Raw genomic sequence first — 14,637 nt, 5'->3', positions numbered from 1 at the left:
CCTTCATGATGGCAAGATTCTCCCAGCAACTCAAGGTGAACATTCAGCATTACCAGCAAAAAAAAAAAAAAAAGAACTTCTTGTTCCCAGCCACTCTATCAGAAGTCCCCAGATTTAGTCCCATTAATACTAGTAGCTAACGTTTACTGAGCACTTACTCTGTGCTGAGTCCTTTACAGGATTCCATCTGCACAACAGCACTGTGAAATGCATGCTATTATTACATCCCTTGTATAGATGAGAAAGCTAAGGCATGTAGAATTTAAATGTTGGCCAAAAGTCACACAGCCACCATGGGGAGGATCCAGGACCCCAACCCCAGCATCACCTCCAGAGCCTGTGTCCCTTCCTGAGTCAGACACAGAGGCCAGGAGGAGGGATCTTGATTGGAGACAGGTGGAGCTGGTCACACACAAGGCTCACGGCCTGAGAGTGGGAGAGGGGTGTCCCTGTGGAAATGAAAAGTGGGGACAGATGCTGGGGGTGAACATGGCCACGTCCCTACAGAATGGCTTCTGCTATTCCCTAAGACAGCCCTGGGGAGGTTATTTTAGATTTCCCTGGGTGAAGAGGGGGTATTGGAGTGTTAGTCTGTCTCTCACCAGACCCCATGCCCTGCACCTCCCCTGCTCTCTGAGGTGTTGCCCTTAGGCAGGGCTGTCAGGAAGGCTCTCCCTGAGGGCCCAGCCCGGGGCAGACAGCCCATCAGGACGCAGGCTGAAGGGCAGGAATGGGCAGGCCCTCATCCAGGGTGGTAGCCAGGCTCAGAGCAAGCAGGCCCAGGCCTGGGAGAGGACTCAAGGCCAACACTGGGAACTGGGTCAACACAGCAGCAAACCCCAAAGGGCTGCCCTGCCGGGGGCTCAGCCAGGCGCCAGGGCCTGCACAAAGGTGGCAAGTGAGCCAGAGGTGGAGCACGTGGGAATGGGCTTGGGAGTGGGAATGGGCGTGGGACTGGGAATGTGCATGAGTGTGCATGTACACGTGGGGAGGCGTGAGGGCATTGGTACACACATATGCTCGTGACAACAGTCAGGACCAGTGCAGACTTGGGTCTTCATGCGGGGGGTCTCAGAGGGCCCAACTCTGGACACTGAGGTGGGGTTGGGGAAGAGGAAGAGGGCCCACCCCATGCTGGGTCTGTGTGGAATGCAGGAGGAGGGGCTGGGGCTGGGGAGCGGGAGCATTTCACCCGGAAACCAGGTCAGAGCCCTGCGAGAGGACAGGCAGGTCAGGATGACAGTTGACAGCTGCCCGCTGGCCTGGAGTGGCCTCAGTGCCTCTTGTTCTGCACCTGCATGACAGCCCACACCATGCAGTTCAGACTCAGGGCAGCAAATGGCGTGGCAGCCACGTGTCAGAGAGCACGGCCCTTTGACCTCCTGGGGAATGCAGGGCATTAGCTCCAAGACCCTATTTTGAAAAGACTCTGCCTGGGGCCTGGGCAGATCAAGGAGGAAATGGCTTCCCTGCAAGGGCTCAGGGCCCCTGCGCTGTGGCTGCAGGATAACAGAGGCAGCAGTAATGGCGGCCACTTTGGGGGTGGGAGGGTTCTATTTACTAAACCACAACATCTCATTTCCTCCTTTCAACAAGCCTTGGCAATAAGCAGTACCATTACCCCCTTTACAGACAAGAAAGCCAAGGCCCTCTGGGGACACACAGCCAGCAAGAGGCAGAGCTGGAATTAAATGCAGAGCTTAATGACCCAACATATCACTGTGCACAGCGCAGGGTGACAGCAGTGGGCATCTTGTGTGGAGGGGGGATGGAAGGGAAGCACACGAGTGTGGCAGGGGAGGTGAAATGACAAGGGAGAGCCTTGCTGACCCCGGCAGTCATTCGCCAAGCCCTCTTCCTCCTGCCTCCCACGTCGTGCTCCACTCGACCGTTTCTCTTGCCCTTGGCCACCACCTGAATCTGGGCCCCATCACGGGTGGGACTGGGCATGACAGAGCCTGGCAGCCTGAGTCTCCCATTTGTAAAGATCTCCAATTCAGACACGGGCATCTGTTCAAACGCGGCTAATATCCAGTCAGTGTCTGTAACACTGGTTTGGCATCTTTCTACACTGCAATCTTCACCGTGTCGAGGGGGCTGGCTTCTCCCAGTCTCTGGGAGACACTGGTGGGACCGCCCTGGTGTCCATGGACCACTGCAGTGGTCCCCAGCCTGTCTCCTGGCCTCCTCTCCCCCTCCCTCTCCCCTCTCCACCCAGAGCCCAAGGGCTCTTTCCAAAACATGGATCAAGTCACATTGTTCTGCTTAAATCTTTCCAGCGACTGCCCAATCTATAGAATCAAATCCCAGAGCCAAACACAGAGTTCCTGCCTACGGGCATGACCCAGCCTCCATCCCAGCCCTTCTCCCTCAGCCTGGACCATTCTGCCTCCCTGTCCTCCCCAACCCCCCTTTCCCTGGCTCAGTCCTCTTCATCCTCAGGAATCTACTCTGGAGCATCACCCCAAGCTGAGGTTAGAGCCTCTGCACCAGTCCTGTGAGTGAAATGAAAAAAAAACAATATGTGACAATCTGATTCCTGTCCACCCCTCCCAAAGACCATGCAATGCCTGAAAGTAGGGCATGTCTGCAGGGGTCCTGCTAAATCCCAGAACCTGGCACCAAAAAGATGCTGGGCTTCACCCATCCTGATGCACATGTGGCCATAAAGGCCCGACATGGCTTGTGACTCACTCAAGGCCACATAGCAGTGCAGAGCAGAATGGGGCTTGGCCCCAGGCCCCTGCTGTCCCACCCCTGCCATAGTGTCATCCATAGGGACCTGCTAACTCAGTAAGGAATGCAGGCATGACAGGAAGTCCTCCCTGCCCAGCATACCCCTCTGTGGCCCGGTATCATTGGGCTCCAGTTCCTCAGTCTCCAGCCACCCACCACCCTGACACCTGCACCACCAGCCGCCTCCGGGTTTTCTCATCAGCTGAATGCAGCTCCTTCTCTTCATTGTCATGATCATAGGAGGCTTGCTGTTTATCTCTATGCCTTTTTGTCTGAGAGGCTGGGAGCAGGAAGGAGAAAGCTCAGGCCGGAGGAAGGGCCCCAAATCAATCTGTCTCTTAGTGGTTTTAATAAGAGCTGGGAGCAGCCCAGCTTCATCGAGTGATGAATGATCACTGGCTCCCTGGATGCGTTGATGTCCCAGAGCTAGAAGACAGGGGACTCAGCGGGGAAGGAAGAGCCAGGAGCATCAGAACAAAGACTCCACGGAGAGGAAGGATGGGTGGGGAAGTCAGGATTGAGCTGCCCTCTGCTATCAACCTGACCCTGGATAATATGACTGTGCAGGGCTATAGCTCTGCGGCTGGACAGAGCAGGATTCCAAATCTGCATCTCCCTCCTTCTTGCTGGACACTTTGCATATACCATCTGCTATGGTCCGAAGGTTTGTGCCCCTCCAAAATCCACAGTCAAAACCCAACTCTCAAGGTGATGGTATTAGAAGGTGGGGCCTTTGGGAGGTGATGGGACATGGGAGAGAAGCCCTCATGGATGGGATGAATGCCCTCATACAAGAGTCCTGAGGGCGGATCCTAGCCCTTTGCCCTTTCACCATGTGAGGCTATAGCAACAGGACACCATCTATGAAGCAGAGAGCCCTCACCAGACACCAAGTCTTCCAGCACCTTGATCTTGGATTTCCCAGCCTCCAGAACCGCGAGCAATAAATTTCTATTGTTTTTAAATTACCCAGTCTGAGGTATTTTTTTACAGCAGTCCAAATGGACTAAGGCACCATGTCTTAATCCACACTGCAGCCATCCAAGGAAGAGATGTCTCCCTGTTTTATACAGGAAGGTTCAGAGAGGTTAGGCAACTTGCCCAAACCACACAGCCAATAAAAGTGAAAACTGCAAACATGTATTCACTGACTTGACAAATGATTTCTGAGTGCCTACTTGTGCCGGACACAGCTAACCACTTTAGAGGATGACCTCATCGAAGAAATCACTTCTCAAAGCATTCAGCCTCTTTCCCTCTCTGCTTTCCCATTAAAGATTCCCCGTCCCCAAGGCATCTGCGGCCACTCAGACGCATTAGTCTGGGAAGATTCAAATCGGGTGAATCTGATGTTGGTTTATTTAGACCCAGAAGACTGTTTACAAGAGGCGGTTCAGCAAATGGGACAGAGGCCTGGTGTTCCTGGCTCCCTTCTTATCTTCCTGCCTCAGTGCCGACAGAGGAGGAAGGCCTGGGCAGCCCGCCTGGACCCTGAACTGTGCCGCAAAAGGCCCCCCGTCAATTTCCACTCTCGATTGCCCTGCCCTCCTTCAGTTTCCACTCCCTGTTACCTCCTCAGGGAAGTCATTCGCAGGAATGTGTCCTTTCTGTGTCCTTTATTTGGGATCTTGTGAGGGTCAAATTTGGGGGCTTAGGACACGATCCTCTAGTTTGTCACTGGAGCCTGCAGGCTCCTCGCAGCCCCTGTCATACAGATGAGGAAATGCAGCTTTAGTAGCTTTGCTGAGACTCCTGAATCCACTTGTTTGACCCCACTTTTTGCCTGATGGAGAACAGAGCCAGAATTTAAACTGCAAGGAGCCTGGAAGAGTCAGCTTCCCCTACATCCTCCCGGGGGCCTGAGAGCACTGGGCCTTCTTATGGCTGCCATTCATTCATGAACACTTCATAGCTTTGTTCTTCCTCCCTCTTTCACAGAGGGCCCCAAACTCCTTTACAGCCCACAAAACCCTTCATGTCTGATCCCTTCCAACTTCACGTTTCCCCTTTCTCGCGACTCTCCTGCGTTCTCCTCTCTCACCTCCCGCCTTAGCCCTGCAACCCCACATTCATTCCCTGCATTCTCTGCTTCAACTACATAAAATGTGCCATTCCTCAAAACTGCCATGTCCTCCCTCTCCTCTGGGCCCTCACATAAGCTATTCCTTCGGCCACATCACTGTTTCTCCTCTGCCTGGCTCATTGCTACACCAGCCTTAGGCTTCAGCTTCAATGAGGCTCCTTCTGGGAAGCCTTGTTTATTCCCACCCAACATCCAAATGTAGTTGCTCATTTTTACTGACAACTCTTTATTGAGAACCTATTCAGTGCCAGGTGCAATGGGCTCCACCATACATCAGCCAGCTAAGCCTGCTCTCGGGAGCATCTGTGCTGAGGGACTCCTGCCCTGTGCTTCCAACTCCACTTCATACTCATTGCTTCTCTAAGCATCTGTCTTCTCAAAGGGACCGAAATAGTTGTGAATCCTACATCTGGTAAGGATTTAGTATCCTGAATATGTAAAGAACGCCTGCACCTCAACAACCAAAGACAAACAACCTGTGTTAGAGTCCTCCAGAGAAACAGAATAGGCTGTGTGTGTGTGTGTGTGCGCGCGTTTGTGTGTGTGGGCGCGCAGGTTGAGTATCCCTTATCCGCAATGCTTGGGAGCAGAAATATTTTGGATTGTTTTGGATTGTGAAGTATTTGCGTTACACTTTCTGTCTGAGCACTCCAAATCCAAAAATTCAAAATTCAAACTGCTCCAAAGAGCACTTCCTTTGAGCATTACAATGACTCTCAAAAATTTTCAGATTTTGGAGCATTTTGGATTTCGGATTTTCAAATCTGAGGTTTCTCAACTTGTATATGTACGTGTGTGTGTGTGTACACACATGTATATAGTGCATAAAAAGATTTGTGGCCAGGCGCGGTGGCTCACGCCTGTAATCCCAGCACTTTGGGAGGCTGAGGCGAGCAGATCACCTGAGGTCTGGAATTTGAGGCCAGCCTGACCAACATGGAGAAACCCTGTCTCTACTAAAAATACAAAATTAGCTGGGCATGGTGGCACATGCCTGTAATCCCAGCTACTCGGGAGGCTGAGGCAGGAGAATCACTTGAACCCGGGAGGCGGAGGTTGCAGTGAGCTGAGACCACACCATTGCATTCCAGCCTGGGCAACAAGAGCAAAACTCCATCTATTAAAAAAAAAAAAAAGATTTGTTGTAAGGAACTGGCTTACACAATTAGGGAAATGAACAAGCCCCAGCATCTGCAGGATGAATCGGCAAGCTGGAGGCCCAGGAGAGCTGATGGTATAGCTTCTGAGTCCAAAGGCAGGAAAAAAGCCAATGCCCCAGGCTGAAGGCAGTGAAAGAAATTTTCTTTTCCTTGGAGGAGGGTCAGCCTTTTTGTTCCATTCAGGCCTTGAACTAATTGGACGAGTCTCGCCCACATTAAGGAGAGCAATCACTTTATTCAGTTATTTTAAATATGAACTCATCCCCAAACACCCTCACAGAATCACCTGGGAGAATGTCTCATCAAACATCTGGGCACCCTGTGGCCCAGTCAAATTGACACATAAAACTAACCATCATGCAACCCAATTAAAAAGTGGGCAAAGGACTTGAAGAGACATTTCTCCAAAGATGATATACAAATGGCCACCAGGCATATGAGAAGATGCTCAGCGCCATTTGTAATTAAGGAGATGCACAGCAAAATCACAATGAGGTGCCTGTACACCCTCCACGGTGGCTGTCATCCAAAAAAATGAAAATAAGCATCGGCAAGGATGCTGAGAAATTGGTACCCGCATATATTGCTGGTGACAGCATAAAGTGGTGCAGTCACTGTGAAAAACAGTTTGGCCATTCCTTAAAAAGTTAAAAGGCCGGGTGCAGTGGCTCATGCCTGTAATTCCAGCACTTTGGGAGGCCAAGGTGGGCAGATCACGAGGTCAGGAGATCGAGACCATCCTGGCTAACACGGTGAAACTCCATCTCTACTAAAAATACAAAAAATTAGCCGGGCGTGGTGGCACACACCTCTAGTCCCAGCTACTCAGGAGACTGAAGCAGGAGAATCACTCGAACCTGGGAGGTGGAGGTTGCAATGAGCTGAGATCACGCCACTGCACTCCAGCCTGGGTGACAGAGCGAGACTCTGTCTCAAAAAAAAAAAAAAAAAAAAAAAAAATTTAGGGCATAAGTTTCTGGGACATGAGTTTCTATATGTTCCAGAAATTCCATTCCTAGGTGTATATCCGAGAGAAATGAAAACACATACACACAGAGACTTAGATACAAATATTTTTGGTTTGTTTTTGTCTTTTGAGACAGAGTCTTGCTCTGTCACCCATGCTGGAGTGCAGTGGTGTGATCTCAGCTCACTGCAACCTCTGCCTCCCGGGTTCAAGCGATTCTCCTGCCTCAGCCTCCCGAGCAGCTGGGTTTACAGGCGTGCACCACCACGCCCAGCTGATTTTTGTATTTTTAGTAGAGACGGGGTTTCATGATGTTAGCCAGGCTGGTCTCGAACTCCTGACTTCAGGAGATCCGCCAGCCTTGGCCTCCCAAATCGCTGGGATTACAGACGTGAGCCGCTGGGCCTGGGCTTGTACACAAATATTTACAGCAACTATTATTCATAATAGCCAAAAGGTGAAAGCAACCCACACGTCCATCAATGGATGAATGGATAGTCAAAATGTGACATACCGTACAATGGAATATTTTTAACCATAAAAAAGAATAAAGTATTGATACATGCTACAACTTAGGTAAACCTTGAAAACATTATGCTACGTGAAAGAAGCCAGTCACAAAAGATGACATATTAGATGATTCCTTTTATACGAAATATCCAGGGCCGGGCACGGTGGCTCACACCTGTAATCCCAGCACTTTGGGAGGCTGAGACGGGCAGATCACTTGAGGCCAGGAGTTCGAGACCAGCCTGGCCAATATGATGAAACCCATCTCTACTAAAAATACAAAAATTAGCTGGGCGTGGTGGCTCATGCCTGTAGTCCCAGCTACTAGGGAGGCTGAGGCAGGAGGATCGCTTGAACCCGGGAGGTGGAGGTTGCAGTGAGCTGAGATTGTGCCATTGCACTCCAGCCTGCTGACAGAGTGAGACTTTGTCTTCAAAAAAATAAAATAAAATAAGTAAGTAAATACATATATGAAATATCCTGAATGGGTTAGTCCGTAGAGAGAGAAGACACGTTAGTGGTTTCCAGGAGATGGGGAAGCAGAGAAAGGGGAGTGATTACTTAATAGGTACAAGGTATTCTGGGGTGGTGACAAGTTTTGAAGCCAGAGGTGGTGGGTATACATGATTGTGAACGCCACTGACTTGTACACTTTAAAATGGTTAGTTGCATGACATGTGAATTTCACCGAAATTATCATTGTCCTCACCCACCTTCCCTGTTTCGTTCTTACGTTTCCTACGCTCTGGAATCCTTCACCGTTGTAACCCCAGCACTTCATACACTCCTTTGCACAAAGGGGATGCTTAATACATCTTTGTTGAGTAAATAAACACAGAAAGCAAAAAGGAAAGCAAAGCACCTACAAATGGAGAAAACTAAGCCTTTCTATAATTAGGGGCAGGGAGTGGAGTCTGAAGGCAAACTGGGTTTATTTTGTGTGATTCTGTGGGCACAAAATCAGGAACAACTAGTGGGATTGAGAAGGCGACAGCTCTTGACTAAACCTAAGGAAGCCCTGTCTACCCTTGGAGCCATAGAGCAGTAAGACCGGCCATTCTGCAAGGCAGTGAGCATCCCGTCATGAGAGGCATGCAAATGGAAATAAGGGAACTTGTTGAAAGAACTCATGCATCAGCAGGAGAGTTCCCCTAGACAACATGTTCCTCCCAACTCGGAGACGCTGTGATCTGAGATGACTTACAGTCATTAAAAACCCATTTAGCCTCCTGCTGGATCCTTGTTACCTTGTCAAATCAATCATTCACCAGATTATCTACTGAGCACAGGTGTCAATGGATGGATCCAAAGAAAGTGCCACTTCCTAAAGAGGCAGAGAAGTTTCCATGCCGTTGTTTTTATTTTCTGCTTCCTGACCTGACCCAGGGTTCAGAACGCCAGCAGGGTTAAGGCTCTGATGTGCTGATGTCACTGGGTTCAGAGATGAGTTGGCAGTTCACGTCCCTCCTGTGGGCTGCTCTGCCTGAGCGGCTGTCCCTGCAGTGTGCCTGCCACCTCCTGGCTCTGATGCTGTCTCGTAGTGGTGGCATCACCACCATCTGCTGCTTCTGATGCTGCTCCTCTGGGCATACCTTAGTGCCCACACCTGGCCCTAGCCTCCCTCAGGGCCAGGCGGCGGCGTGCAGACAGGCGGTGGCGTGCAGACAGGCAGCTGCGGCAACGCAGGAAGGGCAGAGCTTGAGAAACGTGATGGGCATCCACAAACATACTATCACGTGTCCTTTAAAATACTGAGGCTCTTCTGTAGTGACCTGGGGACATGTGTATGCTGTGGAGTTTAATTTTTTATAGGTGACATTACATATTATTACCCACTGATCATCACTGTTGCCTACTCACCACTAATTCTCACCTCTTTCTTTCCATCAGAAACCCATTTGGGGGCAGGGCAGCAATGTGCCCTGTGGAAAATACTCCCCTGACCAGGGGACACGGTTTTGGTCTATGGGTGTCCACAGGCAGCCCTGGGTGGGGTTTGTACGGAAGCCTCTGGCCTTGGTCTTCCTCCTTTGCCACGTCTAGGATGCAGACTTTGTGCCCAGAGACAGAGCTGCCTTCCTATAACCACAGAAACTAAAGACGTAGCTGAGGACAGTGGCATTAGAAATTCAGGAGAAGCCTGGGTCCCTGATGGCTCTTTAAAGCCCTCCCACTGGCCTGCAAGCTGCCAGCCTAAGGGTGGCTCGTGCCCATAATCCCAGCACTTTGGGAGGCCGAGGCGGGAAGATCACTTGAGCCCAGGAGTTCGAGACCAGCCTGGCCAACATGGTGAAACCCCACCTCTACTAAAAATACAAAAATTAGCCAGGTATGATGGTGCACACCAGTAATCCCAGCTACTCAGGAGGCTGAGGCAGGAGAATCGCTTGAACCCAGGAGGCGGAGTTTGCAGTGAGCCGAGATCACGCCACTGCACACCAGCCTGGGCGACAGAGCAAGACTCCATCTCAAAAAACAAACAAAAACAACAACAAAAAAGAGTGCCTGTGACAGGAGGAAAACAGGCCCCTGTTTGGTTAAGTTGCTGTAGTCTGTACCTGAAACAGACGTAATTCTAACTAATGCCATAGAAATCAAAGAAAATTTACAACACGTAGTGTAGTGGGTTGAATAGCACTCCCCAAAAGACAGGTCCTCCGGAGCCTCGGATCGTGCCCTTATTCGGAATAAGGGTCCTTGAAGATGTGATTAAGATAAGGATCACGAGATGAGATCCTCCTTGATAAGGGTGGGCCATAAATCCAATGATTTTCTGTCCTTAAAAGAGACAGAAAAGGAGAAGATGGGCAGAGGCCCAGAGAAGAAAGCCCAGTGAAGGCAGAGGTGGAGACGGAGGCTGGGGTGATGCTGCCACAGCCAGGGACCAGCAGCCGGAAGAGACAAGGAGAGAGTGTTCCCAGAGTCTTCACAGGGGGACTGCTGACGCCTGGATCTCAGACTGCTGGCCTCCAGAAACACGGAAGAATAAATCTCTGTTCTTTTAAGTCACCTAGTTTATAGTCACTTGTTACAACAGCCCTGAGGAACCAATACAGGCAGAAAAAGGTGCCATACAGGGTGCGTTGGCGTCCACCTGTAGTCTCAGCTCCTCCAGAGGCAGAGGTGGGAGGATCGCATGAGCCCAGGAGTTTGAGTCCATCCTGGGCAACGTTGAGAGATCCCGTGTCTCTAAAAAAATAAAACATTAAAAGGTACCACAGAAGATGTGGCATCTAAGTTGGGCATTTGAAAGACAGACCGTTCTCACGTTAAGAAAGAAAAGGGCCAGCTGGGCGCAGTGACTCACACCTGTAATCCCAGCACTTTGGGAGGCTGAGGCAGGCAGATCACCTGAGGTTGGGAGTTCGAGACCAGCCTGGCCAACATGGTGAAAACCTGTCTCTACTAAAAATACAAAAATTAGCTGGGCATGGTGGCATACACCTGTAATCCCAGCTACTCGGGAGGCTGAGACAGGAGAATCACTTGAACCTGGGAGGCGGAGGTTGTGGTAAGCCGAGATCGCACCATTGCACTCCAGCCTGGGCAACAAGAGCAAAACTCCATCTCAAAAAAAAAAAAAAAGAAAGAAAAGAAAGAAACAAAGAAAGAAAACAAAGAAAGAAAGAGAAAGAAAGAAAACAGAGAAAGAAAGAGAAAGAAAAAGAAAGAGAAAGAAAGAGAAAGAAAGAAAAAAGAAAGAGAAAGAAAGAAAGAAAGAAAGAAAGAAAGAAAGAAAGAAAGAAAGAAAGAAAGAAAGAAAAGAAAGAAAGAAAGAAAATGAACGAACGGAAGAAAGAAAAGGAAGGAAGGAAGCAAGGAAGGAAGGGCCCTTCCAGACACATGAGTAGCAAACTGTAATAGTAATCGCCTCCTGCCTTGAGCACTTCCTCCGTTGAGTATACTTTCCATCCAAGCCTGGGTGATGGATCTCATATCCCAGATACTGGGGGGCCTGCACCCCCATCCCCCTTGCCCTGAAGACCTAAGCCTCTTGTCCAAGGGCTGTGGGAGCCCACTCAGCCCCTGCACAGGCCGAGGCAGAAGCGCCCGAGAGCAGTGCCCTGTGCAGCCCTCAACCAACACAGAACAGTGAGCTGGATCAGAACACACCAGCTTCCTCCCCTCTGCCAGGATGATCTGAGGTCAGCTCCAGGCAGTCTCCCAGAGCCCGGGCAGGCTTGAGCCTCTGTAGACCACAGGTGGTGGTGGTGGGCTCATTAGTTCCCCCTTCCGCCTTCCTCCTTCTCCCTCTCTCACTTGTCCACTCCCCTGGAGGTGCTTTGGGAATCACTTTACAATAAACCACTTGTACTCTAGTCCTTGCTGTGGATCGGCTCCTGGGGAAGCCCCACCAAGCCAGTGTTGGAGTTGGGGATTGTATGTGGTTTATCTAATCCTGGAGCCCGAGCTAAACTGGTCTATCCTGTGGGGTTATTTGCACCACAGTCCCGATGCGTGTCCAGTATTCAGGGACACAAACTAGAAAGCAGCCAGCTCTCCGCAGCCCAGAGCAAATGTGGCAGGGAAGCAGTCGCTGCGGGACCAGTCCCTTGAACATCGTGCTGTGGAAACAGGGTGTGCTCTGATGCTCTCTGTATTCACCAGAGAGCCTGCGGGGCCGCCTGGGATGCGCTCCAGCAAGAAGGCTGTGCCCTGCTCTTACCACCCCGGCTTCTCCAGGTCTTGGGCCACTTGTCACCCTCTCCTGTAGCGCTCACATCTGTTAACTCTCGAGGAGCGAAGAGAGGGCAACGGGCAGAGTGTTTCAGAGACAATTCTGGGATGCCTGCAAAGCTCACTGGGTGAGCCAGCGCCAGATGAGAAATTGCTATGCTCCGGCAGTTTTGCAAAATTCAAAGCTTTTTGCTGGAGCAGAGGGTCAGTTCTTGGAAGGTTTCTTGCATAATCATCCAAAACGTCACCTTGTCAGCATCACCAGAGAGACCATGTCGGATGATCTGGGGCCAGCCCTTTCTCTGCATTTGGAAAGATCTTCAAGAATGTGAATCACAGAGGAAGCGAGGCCCAACTTTATTGCCATCAAAAGGAAATTACCTACACTTCGTGGGCTTCTTGCAAAGAAAGCTTCCAGTCCCTGGTAGAGAAAAGAGTGCATTTATTTATTCATCCACTCCTCTATTTATTTAACAACTGTGTGCCCTAAAGTAGTAATAACCGGGAGAATTCACCCAGTGTTTACTCTTCGGCTGGACCAAGTGGTTTCCATGTAAGAATCCCATGTAACCCTCACAGCTCTCAGAGGTAGGTCTCATCATCAGCCCCACTTTACAGATAAGGAAACAGAGGCTCAGAGAAGTTCACGAGCTCTCCCGAGATCACCCAGCCAGTAAGCCAGGGGGTTCAGGTTTGGAGAGAGAAGATTTAAATTCTCATCTCAGTCCTTCTTCTTATTAGCTATTTCGTGTCCACGTGTCATTTGATGCATTTAGCTGAGCCTCAGTTTCCTCCTCTGGAAAATGGACGGAGCCCAGGTAAGAGTTACCAGACCAGGTGAAGTCCAGCAGTCGGGGAGTATATTACACAATTCAGAACCCACTCTCCAGCTCAGCATATCCCAAAACTGTGTTTTCCCAACAAAGATTAAGTCGGTAGGATGTTCAAAATCTTTCCCAGCAAGCCAGATGGGGATACTGAGAGTAGGCCACAGACATGTTTTTTGCTTAGACTTTAAACTCAGATCTGTTGGCTTAAATGTCTGCCCTCCTGTCCCTCTACCGGGTGCTCGCACCACTGGGCACACCGCCCTCGGGTGGGAGAAGTTGAAAGGGTCTGGGTTGCTTTGCATCTCATCAGCTTCCTCTTTGACAGTGGGATGCCTCCTGCCAAAACAATCACGCCTGTTTACAGCTCTAAGAGGCTCAGGAGGCAGCCTGGAGTCCTGCCCCACTGGCCCAGTCGGATAATGCTCTTCTCTCGGCCAGCCTGCATTTCCCCTGCAGTTCCATTGGAGAAAGGCCCCCCCAGCTTTATAGCCTGAACATCTAACGGATATTTTCACAACCCGTTAGGCGGCTTCTGAATTCCAGCTCCCAGATGCCACATATGGGTGCTGACGACTTGTGCCAAAAATATTTGGAGGAGAGGATGAGGGAACCAACCTCTGAACGGAGCTGATCATGGTAACAGTGACAGCCGTTACCTTTGTCCAGCATTTCACAGTTTGCAAAGCACGCTTAGGCACTACATGGTGTCTGTTTTGACCCTCGTGGTAACTCTTTAAAGAAGAGGGAGGTTATAGGTATTATTGTCCCAAGCCCAGCCATATCAAGTGGACTGCTGTCTGTCAAGTGACAGAGAAAGTGCTCACCAGGAAACCCCTGGAGGGAAGGAAGGGTCAGGATGAGCCCTAGGGGAGTCACTTCAGGAGCAGGGAGCAGAGAAGCCTCCAAGGTATGGGAGAAAGCCCAGTGGAGAGGGAAGGGACAGGAAGAGAAGCAGGAGAAGAGGGGTCTCCAAGCAAGGCAGAGGAATGCCGGGAGGAAGGAGAGGCAGTGCCACCTCTGCAGAGATGCTCCATCGGAGATAGTGTGGCCAGTGGCTAAGAAGGTGGGTTCATGGCTAGTATATTGCTAAATGTCCCTGTGCTTCAGTTTCCTCATCTGTAGAATGGGCATAATGATAGTCCCCAATTCATGCAGTTACTATGAGGCTTAAGTGCTTATTCCAGGCCTGGCACATAGTAAGTGCAAAGTGTCCCCTATCCTAAAGCCTGGCATTGGACTTGACCACCCAGCCATGAGTGATTTTTTTTTTTTTTTGAGACAGGGTCTCAGTCTGTCACCCAGGCAGGAGTGCAGTGGCGCAATCTCAGCTCACTGCAACCTCCACCTCCTGGGGTCAAGCGATTCTCCTGCCTCAGCCTCCCGAGTAGCTGGGATTACAGGCATGTGCCACCATGCCCAGTTGATTTTTGTATTTTTAGTGGAGATAGGGTTTCACCATGTTGCTCAAGGCTGGTCTCGAACTCCTGACCTCAAGTGATCTGCCTATCTCGGCCTCCCAAAGTGCTGGGATTACAGGCGTGAGCCACCGCGCCTGGCCATGAGTGACCTTTGACACAGGTTTGGGGTAAGATGGTTTGTGGCATATCATGGAATAAGTGGAGGTGAGGGAATGAGAGAGGGCCTGGAAAGTCCTTGGAGGAGCCATACTTTCAA

This window comes from Gorilla gorilla, chromosome 23, assembly GCF_029281585.2.
Source record: "Gorilla gorilla gorilla isolate KB3781 chromosome 23, NHGRI_mGorGor1-v2.1_pri, whole genome shotgun sequence".
In the NCBI taxonomy this organism is placed as follows: domain Eukaryota; kingdom Metazoa; phylum Chordata; class Mammalia; order Primates; family Hominidae; genus Gorilla; species Gorilla gorilla.
The sequence above is the reverse complement of the archived record's forward strand: the minus strand, read 5'-3'. Positions refer to the sequence as shown.